The sequence below is a fragment of the Periplaneta americana genome, chromosome 3 (assembly GCF_040183065.1).
Source record: "Periplaneta americana isolate PAMFEO1 chromosome 3, P.americana_PAMFEO1_priV1, whole genome shotgun sequence".
In the NCBI taxonomy this organism is placed as follows: domain Eukaryota; kingdom Metazoa; phylum Arthropoda; class Insecta; order Blattodea; family Blattidae; genus Periplaneta; species Periplaneta americana.
The window spans coordinates 116,491,781-116,505,364 of NC_091119.1; the positions used below are offsets into that span (position 1 = coordinate 116,491,781).

General features: G+C 35.4%; 1 protein-coding gene across 1 annotated transcript in view; it reads right to left on the reverse strand.

The window, feature by feature from the left end:
- LOC138696408 (sarcalumenin-like) overlaps positions 1–13,584 on the reverse strand; it is a 178,006-nt gene that overhangs the window by 108,258 nt on the left and 56,164 nt on the right. The window lies entirely within an intron of this gene.

The following is a 13,584-nucleotide window of genomic DNA, read 5'->3' on the forward strand; positions in this document are numbered from 1 at the left end:
GGCAGACACATGTTCCTTCATAAAATGGGGCGAACATTGAATCGCCCCATGCAGAAAGGGCTTCAGTCCATTAGACCTAGATTTGAGAAAACTAAGAAAAGCATTCTGTACACTGTATTCCTTTCTGTATAGAACTCTGAGCCTGACGCTTCAGTTTCTATCTTTCCAAGCATTGGACTGAATACCTCTCTGCACAGGCCGATGGAGCCACCCATAAAGATATAATTTCCATCGATATCTCGTTTTTTTTTTTTTTTTTTTTTTTTTTTTTTTTTTTTTCAAAATTTGTGACTGAAGCCCTTTCTGCACGGGGCGATTCAATTGCTCATGAAAGAGCCCGGTAGTATTCCATTCATGGAATCTATGCTTCAGATGCTAAGACAATTTTTTTTTTTGTAAATTCTGCAATTGCTGCGTTGCATGGGAAAAGAAAGATAGGATTGCTAAACATGTTAAGTCAGAGAAACACTTGGCAAAATGACGAGACAGCACTAAAACCTCAACATCAGCTTCATCATCAAAACAAATTTCGTTTGATGGTGCCAAGCAAATAAAATTTGTAAAAGATTATTATTCCAAGCTTATAGTAGGAACTTTTTGAAAGGCGAATATTCCACTCGAAAAGCTGGCAAATGAAATGCTGAGAGAATGGATAAATGAATTTTCGAAGGAAGGAGAGTTACCATGTGTTAAAACTCTACGTGAAAAATATCTATCAGATCAGAATATTGTAGAATTATTGTACCAAGCATAACTTAGAATGCACTGAAATGTTAGATAGGCTACTATAGGGGAAGGGGATTTTTCACGTGAATTACACAAAATTTCTTAATTTTTTAGATAAAATATTCAAAGTATATTTATAGTTATTAAAACTAGTTTTTCTTAATTCGTTCCTATTTAATTTAATCATATATTAACGTCCAGAAATTTCATCTGATCACAAGAAGTCTACTTCAGAGGCAATAGCAGGAAAAAAAATCAACATCTTATGCAACAAAACAACAGACAGGATGGGGCGGTGTTTTTTTGTGGTACTGTTTCAAGTTCCAGATGCTGAAGAAGTTCAGTTGTTCGTTGCTTCAGTGAAATATGCATACTTAGATTCAGGAAATGCAACTAATGCTCTCCTGCAGTACTTCACAATCATTCTATTCCATATGATTATGCAAGTGTTGGTTAGTGACAGTGCTGCTTACGTGACTCTTTGTTACGAAACTCTCAAAGTTGTAATAAGGGATCATCTAATTCACATACAGTGCTGGGTCCATAAATTAAGTTTAGTTGGGAATTCCTGGGCAACATCAAGTCGGAATTGAAATAAATTGTTACCATGATTAAGTTTGCCTTCCTAAACACTAGAAAGAGGAAATATAAATATCTTCTTCAATTTCTGAAGTCTAGATATGAAACTTTCAAAGAAGTTAAGCTTCTTCCTTCTCCCATTGTAACGAGATGGAATAGCTGTTTTGAGGCTGTCTTCTATCTGGCTGATTATTTTGACGATACTGTCCTCTTTTTCAAGCAACCTGACGTGAGGGATATTCAAAATATGGGAAGTAAAATTTTTACAGGGGCTTAATGTAAAAAATGTTTCTAGGTTAAATACTCTCAAGATTTTTGTTAAAGATCATGCTAGTGAGTTAGTATAATTGCTAACTTTACTCAAGGGGTCCAAACATCCAACATCTCTCTTGTTGTATCCAAGACTAGACATCTTACACAGTAATTTAGCAGACATTGTTGCTAGACATTATTTTGAAGGAAGAATAAATTCACTGTCGAGATTAAATTCATTGGATGAAGGTACATGCAAAGATTTGTTTTCCAAAGCTGCTCAGTCAGCAAAGAATAAACTCTCTATTTGCTTTGCTTTGTTCCACATTTCACAACAAGTAAGCACAGGTAATATCTTTAATGTCTACCTGTTCGTGGCACAAACAGTCCATGAAGATCGAAGATTAACTACTGGCCTCACGCCTATATGTCTCAGCAGAGGTATCATCCGACCAGAACAGAGGTATCATGTGGTCAGCATGATGACGAGCCATTATAGCTGGTTTCCGAAATCGCATTTCACTACCTATCACAACTCCCCAAATTCATCACAATGCTGGGTAAACACCAGTCCCATACATTGGCCGAAATTTCATGAGAAAATTCCTTCTCCACTAGGACTCAAACCAGTGTTCATTCCGTAAGTCCTAGACATGATGTCTTAGGCCACGACACTATGGCATGGGACATCTTTGATGTATGCAATATGTAATACAATGATACTGTTTTGTTATGCTGCGGGGTTTGCATTTGCCATGATGCCTGCGCAGCTAGTGTGTTTCCCGCCTGCTTCCACTACCGAATGCCGCGCCATACACTGATAGATGCGAGTTCGTTTATTATCTGCACTCGTGTGTGAAGGTTTAATTAGTCTTGTGTTGAGTGTGTGTGTGTCCGGCATTGTTGCAATTACGTGTTGAGTCATTCCACGCCAAATCGCACAAAATTATACAAATTTTGACCTTCATATTTCTGATTGCATTTATATTTTTTTTTTTACCAACTCTATGAGTCTAATAAACCAACAAGTGTGTTTTTATTTCCTCCAACGTCCACATGTTTTTTAAATATTGCATGTTAAAATTCGTTAAAAATGTCGCACAATGCAACATTTAAAGCGTCATATTTCCAAAGATATTTATGTTAAAATTTTTTTGAAAAAATGCATTTAAAAGCACTACAGTACTGTCTTTTGTTAAATATTTACTAACTAATTTTAATATAATTATTACAAATATTTTTTTATGATTCAATTTTTTAAAGTTAGATATCAATGTGAAATAGCCATATTAAAAACCTAAAAAAAAATGCCTACTAGGTGCACTGAAGTATTCTTAATAATTCCAGAAAAAATCACAATGGGATCTCCAATAGTTTAATGGAAATTTAATTACGACACAATGTGCAGCGGCCGGTGCAGCAGCAGTGGACGGGAAGCGTTGAAGTGCGCTGGGAGGTTTATCGGCGCTGGATGATCGACTGACTGTTGCAAGAATACACCCAGTACGGATCAAGTCACTCGAGGAAACACTGCTAATTTACTTATTATGATACCTTCAAATATTTGTACTTTATGCTTTTTAAACGTTTGTTTTCATTCACACTACACTTTAAATTTTCATTCTCCTACCTTCTTTCTTGAAAGAAAATTGTTTTACTAAATCTTCAGTTTTTGACAACGGAATGAAATGTAATTTTAATGTACCAGTTATTGGTTTTATATTGTGGTATCTGGCCTGCAAATTTTCAGTGTGGTTTTTGTGCTTATTCAATGGACAAAATATAAATGACACTTTAGAAATGTTTTTTGTGACCAATCAGTTTTTTTTTTTTTTTTATGTTGTTATAGGATTTTGTATAGGTTGCTCTCGTGGCAAGTCTTTTAACAGTTCCTCCAATGCCACCACATGGACCATTACCATGCGATGTTGCAAAGAAGTGTCATTCGGCACTAATTCCATAATCGTCTTCATGTAAGCAATTATTTTTTAAATTCTTTTTGTTTTTGTAATGTTAATTTGATCCATCGGAAAAGTAAATGATTTTTTTCATATCGTTGAATTCTTGCTTTAAGAAATTGATTGCTTCGAATTGAAAAAAGTGAAAGGAATCGGTGTCATGTTTCATGCTTTCTGAGATGACAACAATACTTTTGTGACGAATTTCTGTATCTCCTTTGAAATATACTATGAAAGGATGTATTGTGTCTTGGCATTTGTTCCAATGCACACCTTGTACTGAATCTCGTATTACAAATGAATAATTTTCAGAAAAGTCTGCAATAAGATTGTATTTTTCAGGTTGTACATTTTCTTTGCATTCCATCAAAAATAAGATATGCCTGACTTTTGAAGAAATGATGATGCCTCTTCTACATGAAAAACTTGCTAGGGAGCCTTTTACTTTTTGAAACTTTTCATGGGGGTATCGTTTTCGTTGTAGTTCTCTTTTCTTGATAGGGGATTCTATTGACATCAAACTCTTGTTTAATTCCTCAATATTACAGATTTCTAGCACTGTATCCATAGAACTGCTAGAAGAAGAACTGGGATAATCACTCTCTCTGTCCGCACTTTCATTTGATTCATGTTTACTAATATCACAAGAACTACCGGCTTCACATATAATTTCACCTGACCTATTCGGAAGGTGATAGATTTTTTACAGAACGAATCACATATTCGCACATTCAAAGACTCCTTTAAATTGAGCTTTATCAATAAATCGCGACTTATGCGTCTTAGTGTTCTTTTCTTTTTAAAACCGTGATTAGGAAGGTCAAATGGATTTAAACACTTGTCATATATTACGCGATCTTTATCTTCACTCATGTTGTATATAAAAGTCACGTCACTCCTTGAAATTCAAACCCTGACTGATTATTTTTCTCTTCTATATTTTGTCTCCTTCCATCTGTTTACTGCCATAAAGTTTACCGTCTTACCCAGCCTTGCTATTGTTAAACACTTGGCTATATTACAATATAAACATACAGCATTGTGAAGGGCTCCCCCTCTTAGCTGTGCTGACAATAATAAAATAACTTTAGATATTTACTGTTCCTTAAGGTATTAATCATTTGATGAATGAATGCATTTCTTTTGTAGTGTGGTGAGATAGTTATTATACGCAATGGGGGATTTCGTAAAACTTTCCGCGGGCAGCCTTCTAGCCTATGGCTGCAAGTAGTTCATTAGCTGGGAATTGCGAGAGCGTGCATGCCTCCGGAAAATAAATTGTTACAAATGTATGTGTGCAGATCCCACATTTCTAAATGCAGTAGTTTACATATAATACATCGGGGAACAAGTCTATAATTTTTTCAGATTTTTAACTTGGCTATTTAATATAGTAATTTTGCTTCGAAAAAGAAATGATTAAAAAAATAGGCCAAATTTTAAATTTATTTGTGATAGGCCTAAAGTAATAAAAAGTGTTGTATTTAGTCTTTAAAATGCGTCAAACCGCAAATCTCAATTATTTGTAGAAACAGAGTTCCAAGTGAGTTTATGTAACAGTGAGCGCATAATTTGCGTAATTTTAGATAGTCATAACTACACAAATAATTAATAATTGTGAAAATAAAACAATACGGGTCTCCTTATTTGATGTCTGGAATTCATGAAAAAAAAATTCGACCATTTCCGAGAAGGTCGTGTTTTATTGCTGTGAGATTTGACGTGGAATGACTCGTATATGTTTACTACGTACATAAATACAGAAAATATTGTGCAAGAACACGACAGAACTTCCGTAACAAATTTCCAAATAGACCCGTGCCTAATGCCACTACAATAAGAAGGTTAGCCAAAAAATTCAAACAAACAGGTTTAGTAAATGATCGTAAAATACAAAGGAGGAGACATGTTCTTACAGAAGAAAAATTAGACGAGATAGGACAGAGACTAGAGCACACCCCACAAAAATCTCTTAAGCATTTGGCGCAGGAAACAGAAGTAAGTTACAAGTCCGCTCATCAAGCAACAAAATTACTTAAATTAAAGCCATACAGAATTCCGGTATTTCAAAAGTTAAATGAATAAGATCCCAATCAGAGGTTGCATTTTTGTCATTGGATTTTAGAGAAAGTAAATTCTGAGGAAATTGATCTGACATTAATTTATTTTTCTGATTGGTCTATTTTCATTTAAACGAACACGTATCTTCACAAAATCATCGGTATTACAGTCAGGAGTAACCCAATCTTGTATTCGAAACACCTTTGTACGGTGAAAAAAACAGGTGTGTGGTGTGCAATGAATGGACACAGAATTATTGGGCCTATTTTCACTCAGGGCACAATTACCAGCAAGTGTTATGTGAATGAGATCTTGACCCGTTTTTAGATGAACTAACTTATGGAGAAAGTTCCTCAGTATATTTCCAACAAGTCTCCACCACTGTTCATACTGCTGAAGAATCCATGAGAGAATTGCATCGAATTTTCTGAAGGAGAATTATCAGTAAAAATTTGTGGGCCCCACGGAGTACAGATTTAACACTATCTATGGGGGGGCACTTAAAAATAAGGTTTATGCGAAAAACCCGCATACAATAAATGAGTTTAAAGATTATATAAGAGCTGAAATCGAGTCAATCAGTGAAGCAGAACTTCTTGAAGTAATTAACAATTTCATAAGAAGATATCAACAGTGTGTAGCAGTTGGTGGGCGACATTTTCAACACCTACTTTGAGCTGGGTAAGTACAAATTCCTGTACTAAATGTTTCAGTGTCGGCAGACCAGGTGAACGCTTGGTCACAGATAAGCTCCTAGTGGCAGGTGACGGGAAAATGAAAACAGCGCAGCTAAACAAAACAGTGTCACTGTAGTAATTCTGTACAAATGTGCAGATGTACGAGGAAATACTAAAAAGTGATGCCTCCTACTATTTTTTTTGTTGCTATGAATATAGTTAAAAATATTAGTGATAGTACATTGTATTCAATGAACTTTCTGCTTTCAGTGACGCAAGTTTCGTATCTCTGCCAGTAGAGAGCCTTGAGTTATAGTCTGAAAATGGCGGCATGTACTGCACCAGCACTATGTCGGTGCATCTGAAGCAACATGCTGTGGTCGAGTTTTTAACAGCGCATCAATGTGTCGACATCAGTAATGTGCGATGTTGGTCTGCTTGTGCTCGTAATGAATCTGGTGCAACTCTCAACTTGTGTGACAAAGGACGCAGTGGAAGACTGCGTACTGCAACTGATGTCACTCATCAGTATCGTGTCAATGAACTCATTACAGCGAATTGTCGCATACAGCATATTCCGAATCTCACCGGACCGGTGGACAACAATGACGTCATGCCGCAGCAAAATAGGAACAAAACTGCTGGAAGGATCGATGGCTATCATGGCGACTGTATAAGTTGTTGTCTGTGCTACGCTAGCAAAATTTTGCGAAATTTCCGTACTACCATCTCGTTCAAAGAAAAGAGAGCATAAACAATTTATTTCCTGAACTGGTAGTAATAACTGGTCCATTGACATGTTCTCTCACAAGCCATTAACATATTGTTTTTACGTTGTGCTCATTACAAACAATACAGCAGAACTAAAGCAGAACACACCAACATAACACAACAGTGCATGATGTCATTCATCTGCTAATTCCCGCCCTATACAAGAACCAATCAGATTCACTGATGGCGGTTGATGGAGACTGCCACCACCTCTGCAAGCTGATGGCACCGGTGGAGCATCAGTCACGCCATCAGTGAAATTTGGAACACCGTGATGCCATCATATTGCTCAGCGCTGAGATTCAGAATACGCTCATAACGCAGAAACACCTGTCAATCCAGTGTGGCATATCAAGAAAGCGTGTGCAGGCGATAATTACGGAACTGGGATTCTGAAAAATTTGTGCATGAGTGCTTCGAATGCTCCTTCCTCATACCAAACAGAAGAGATTGATTGGACATTTGTCAACAATTGAGGAGCATTTTTTCAAAAGTCGCTAAACGCCAAAATTTTCAAAATTGAGTTTTTGGTGGTTTTATGTCAACATCTATGTTACGCGTATTCCTGTAAAATCAGTTTTAACAAACGTCGACAAACGCTGTTGCTATAAGGCATTGAAAACTGCGATCTTTTAAAAACTCGATATTCGCCTCTTCATTAGTTAAAGCAGAAATCCATAAACGCCAACCACATTAAGGACAGGACAGTTTTGTAAAATTCATTGCATAAAGAATGGGAAGTAAAGGATATAAAATCCAATATATAAAAAAATGTCTTGAAGCCTAAGATACCCTTAAAAATTACAGCCCAACGAGTGATGACATAGAGAAAATCAAACAAGAAAGTACTCTTGTCAGTGGTGGACACCTATACTGGAGATCCCATTGAAGTTGAAGTATTGAAAAAGAAGATCTGTAGCCGGGAAGTAAGGAATACATCTACTTTGCCTAAGAAGAATATGATCAGTTAGGAGAAGAAGAAGGTCATCCTCAACTTGATGAAGTATTTTAGAATACCAGAATCTGCTAAAGATTTCTATAAAGACATTACTGGGAATTCATGTTAAATTTTATTAAATGTTCCTAATATTTTGTGCACAAATTTAATTTTGTTTAAGTGTGGGTATTTCAGACTGGAAATAATACATTTCAGGTTATTTCGGCAAATTTGGACTCATCCTTTTTCCATATTAGTGATTCAATATTATTATCATTAATGAATGAATGAATAAAGTTTTTGTGTTTTCTCAAAAAAGAAACTAATATTATTGTATTTTGTATTTGTTTTTTGTTGAAAATGAAATGTAACAATCGCAAGTTAATACAATATAAATGCATTTAAAATATGACAAAATCACATATAAACAAAAAATAAAATCAGAAAAATTAACTAAAAAAAGATACAAAAAAGTCAGGTTTAAATGTTAACAAAATATGTGTTATGTTTCCATCTTTTGGCATTTAGCGACTTTTGAAAAAACTGTGAACTTTACATTTTTTTTTTTTTTTTTCATATTTTAATCTAAATTTGAAAACATTAATATTATATAATATAATTACTGCTTTATTAAACAATATGATATAAAAAAAATTAAAATGTTTGTGGTAAATACTTTTTAATCGTTTAAAAAAAACGTTTCCTGAAAATTTTACTTTTAGGCTTCTGCACTATGAACAGGAAGGCGAAGAATTCTTAACGAACATTGTCACAGGTGACGAAAGCTGGGTACACCACTTCGTTCCCAAAAACAAGAGGTCATCAATGCAGTTTCACCACAAAGGATCACCTGCAACCAAATATTCAAGGCTGTGCCATCAGCAGGCAAACTCATGCTTATAATCTTTTGGAATATTCAAGGTGTGGTGCACTATGGAATTCATGCCTAAAGGCACTACCATTAATTCTGTAAGGTATTGTGAAACCGTAAAACAACTGAAAGCAAGAATTCGAAGGGTTCCTCCAGATATGGAGCAGCCCCTCCTACAGCATGACAATGCTCGTCTGCACACCAGTGCAATGACAAAAAAAATACATTCAGCATCTTGGTTTCGCTGTTGTTGATCATCCTCCATAGAGTCCCGACCTGGCACCATCAAATTTTCATCTGGTTCAAAAACTTGAAGAACACCTGAGAGAACATCTCTTTGATTCTGACTCTGCAGTGCAGACTGAAGTGAGGCTGTGGTTTTTGTCATCAGAGTGAAACATTCTACAGTGACGGTATCAAGAAACTTGTCACCCATTGGGAGAAGTGTATTCTGGCGATTATGTAGAAAAATAAAACTACAGGTATGAACAGTAAGGTTGTAGCAAGTTACCAATTATTTTGTTTCACTTAAATAACTATAAAACTTTTCACATAAAAATTACTTTTCAGCACGCCCTCGTATGAAGCATAAATAATTAACTGAACAATTAATCAACAGACCAGTTGAATTTTTATTCCTTTGAGAAGATTTTGTTTCCTACCAGATTCTTTAATGTAATTTGGAGAAACATTTTTAAATCTTAGTAACTGTCGTACACAATTCAACATTCAAATCTGGAGTGTTGTATAACAGTTTCAGAAAGTACGTGTAAGTACACATTTCCTCTACTACACTCATTAAACAAATAACGGCCACATTTTTTCCTGTTTTCAACTACGTACAGTATTAGTGTGTTATTTAAAATGTTAAAGGCAGTCATTTATTTTCGATAGAAAAATTTCATAGAGGAAATCTGTTCAACTACCTTTACTTTTACCTTCATCCTATACCAATGTTATATAACATGTCTCAGAGGCATGGGATTCGTTAAATATCTGTTGAGTGTAATAAGTATGCTATCTTGACTGAGACAATAACAAATGAGTGTTTAAAAAATTTTAAATGCCATCGACCTGGGCTGGGATCGAATCCGCAACCTCGAGCACAGAAGGCCAGTGCTATACAACTATGCTACCCAGGCCAACTAAATGAGTGTCAAATGCAGGAAATAACAAAAAATATATTTATGAAACAAGAAGTGATTAGGTAAGAAAATAAGGAGATATGTATATAGCTTTAAAAATTATCAATAAATTTCTAAGTAACATCTGATTACATTAATAATAATTGGTCATTTGTCATCCGTTAACTAATTACTTGTACACATTTACAAACATATCAGATATGCCACATTACTTTGTACACTGTAGGCTACATGAATAAACGATAAAACAATCAAAACACATAATAATTAATATTATATTACTCCCTCAATTCAATTCATATGAATTAAAACGCCAATAACAGTCTTGGTTGGATGGATTCCACTGTGAGCTCTTGATAACCAAGTTATTATCGGTTATTTGACTGGCTTAACTGACATACATTTTCAATTTGTGCTCCTCGAATCAATATATTACATATAACAGACTTCGTGTGGACTATTAAGAGTTCGAGTCAACATATCCTTACTCTTTTTCTACCAGAGGTCTTTACAATGGATAACGTGAAGGAGTTGTGAACTGAATAATAACTGGCCTGAACACAGAATTTCACATTTGTTCATCTTTACCCACGGAAAAAAAAATATCTTTCTCCTGCAATAAATTTATTACATGAGGTGAATAACATTACTGATCAGATAAAAACTGCACTTGTATCTTTTTTATCTAAAATCCATTACCCACACAGCTGGGATTGAAACTGCAAAACTTCGGTCCAGATGCACCCATTGAACAATTTATTAAGTAACTAATGCAAATTTAAACTTGAAGAGAAAAACAACGTTTCTTTCAAGTAATATAGAAATGCAAAATTTACTTTATAAAAATGTCTTCCAAGTACTACAGAAATGCAAAATTTACTTTATAAAAAATAACAGTTTTTCATTGTTGCATTGCTATACAAGCAGCATTATGTAATATAATATACACCAGTGAAGTTTTTCATACCAACTGTCTCCACTACATAATGATGTATACAGAATGTACATACAGGCAGAAAAGATCGAAAGCAGATTTGAAAGTTGTACATCAGAAATGCAAGTTCTCAACATCTGGCATGCGAACTGTCAGTTCATATAATATGTACAGTCACTAAATAACTGAATGAAAGTGATTTGTAATTAGAAAATAAGGGCTGGCATCCAGAAAATACACATAATGACAATTTTCTAAAAACTGACACTATCAATATTTTTTTCGATTGTTATTCTTACATAAACCGTCTTAAATTAAGCAAAATAAGTCTGTTTTCATACTTTGTTTTCTTCTTCTTTTCTTGAACACTTATGCCTTTAGGCATTGGGTGTTCTCAATCACGTTCTATATTAGTCCCTACCTACTGGCAAATTTCTCAACTTTCTCAATGACTTCCCATGATTGGCAGCAACCCTCTGCATGTACACAGTGAGTCAGTCAGGGCTAGACCGGCATTAGCAGAAAGTCATATGTGTAGTAACTGCTGCACTATCGCTGTGATCAGACCTCTTGCTCGCGTGTGTTTCGTATTTAGTTACGTAAACGCATTCACACAGTGAGGATGCAACTGTATACTGTACATTTAGAGTGCAGCAGTGTGTCCATTATGAAATATAGCCTCGAACAATGAGTGTTTATTCACGACAACTTTACGAATAGGAATCTTAGAGAACAGTTGTAACAAACTTCCGTCAGTCATTCCCTGATTCACCAGAGGCTTCTAAAGCAATGATTTACAATTTAGTGAAGAAATTTACTAACTGGATCAGTATTGGATACGAAACGAACATGTGTGAAGCGTATTCTCACTGAGGATTCATCTAAATTGGCCACCAACTAGAGAGAAGTCCTACAACATCATCCCGCCGTGTAGCTCAGCAGGAAGGGGTGTAACAGTCTTCAGTGATAAGAGGTACGAAACAATTAAAATTAAAACCTTACAAAATTCGTGTAGTTCAGAGTTTAAAGGAACCCGATTATCAGAGCAGACTTAGGTTTTGCATGTGGTTCCAACAGTCAGTGTATGATGGACAACGAACTGTGACGATTTGCTGGACATGTCTTCAGGAGATGTGCAGCCTGCCAGATATCACAAGGACGTCATTTCGAACATGAATTGTGAATTCGGTAAATACATCATTAAACAATACTAACCGCAAAAGCGCAGAACGAATCCTCCGCATGTGATAGCGTTATTACTCTTTAGGTATGAATCAGCTGCCATGAGTGTGGTTAGGAGTCTAGCCCTGGCTGGTTCACCTTGTATTTTGTTTTAGGATTCTAATTCTCCCTTCTCTCTTTACGAAGTAGGTCAGATTATACATAAAATGCAGAAATTCTTAGTGTGTCAGTACCATCAATAAGAACAATTCTGCATCTACTGCCTTAGGCAGTAGTGATTATGCTACAATAGTACATCTACTGTTTTACTTGAATGAACTTCTTACAATTTTAAAATTATTATTTCGTGAGGTAGCTGTAAATTCATGAATATAATGAAAATAGGTTTGCTATAAATAATTATTTTGAAGTAAGTTGATATAAAATTATGGTTTTACTAGTTATTATATTAACCACTTCCCTGATTAACCCAAGTTAACTCGGGTTGCTAACTTGTGTCAAAATTTATTAACCCGAGTTAGCTCGTTTGCGTCCCATTTTCGCTGCTAAGGGTTATATCCCGAATATATACGTTTCCATTCTTTCATTAACCTTTTCCTCACTAGATGGCTACAGAAGTTAGTGATATTGCTATATCTGGTGGTGTTTTTTGTACTTCTTCCTTGCGAGTGGAATTCTATGCTCATATATCATTCACACACAGTAGTGAGTAGATGCTAGTTAGTTTTGGCGGTTTCTGTTTGTGTTTAGTGTTTTTTATGCTGTTTTGTGTAAAGATGGATCAAGTTAGTGATTCCGAAACTTTTGATCAAGAATAGCCTATATTCCTGTAGAAGATTAGGAAATGAAACATCGGTATCAGAAAACGAAGTTATGGACCAACAAACAAATTCAGATCAGTTGATGTCGCGTCTTTTCGACAGTGGTTTGAATAGAAGACATCTGGCACCATTTCTTCTGCACCTCCGAGCTCCCCATTCCTTGAAATTTTACATTGTTTCTGATAATGATAATACTCAATTTTTTTAATTATTCTTTAATAATGACCTCATCAACATTATATTCGAGGAGACGATTCGGCATGCTAATAAGTGTTCACAGAATGCTGAAAATAATTCGTGGCGGCCTACTACAGACTCTGAAATACGTATACTTTTGGGCATAGTGATACTGCAGAACATTATTCACAAACCTGAAGAACAGATGTACTGGTACAAATATTCAATGACTGCTACACCATTCTTCCCAAAACGCTCTCATATAGGAGAGCAGATACTACTGTCCGGAATGCAATGTGCCACTGTGCGTAATACCCTGCTTTCGAGTCTATCACACGACAAGCAACATTTAACGCCTTGATAACAGCACTGGTATTGTACCTCATAAATTAATCCATAAAAAAACATAAGTTGGTAAATAGTTCAGGAGAAAATCAAAGTGGGACAACTACCAGAGCTGGAATCAAGATGCACGAGATAACTCGGGATAATA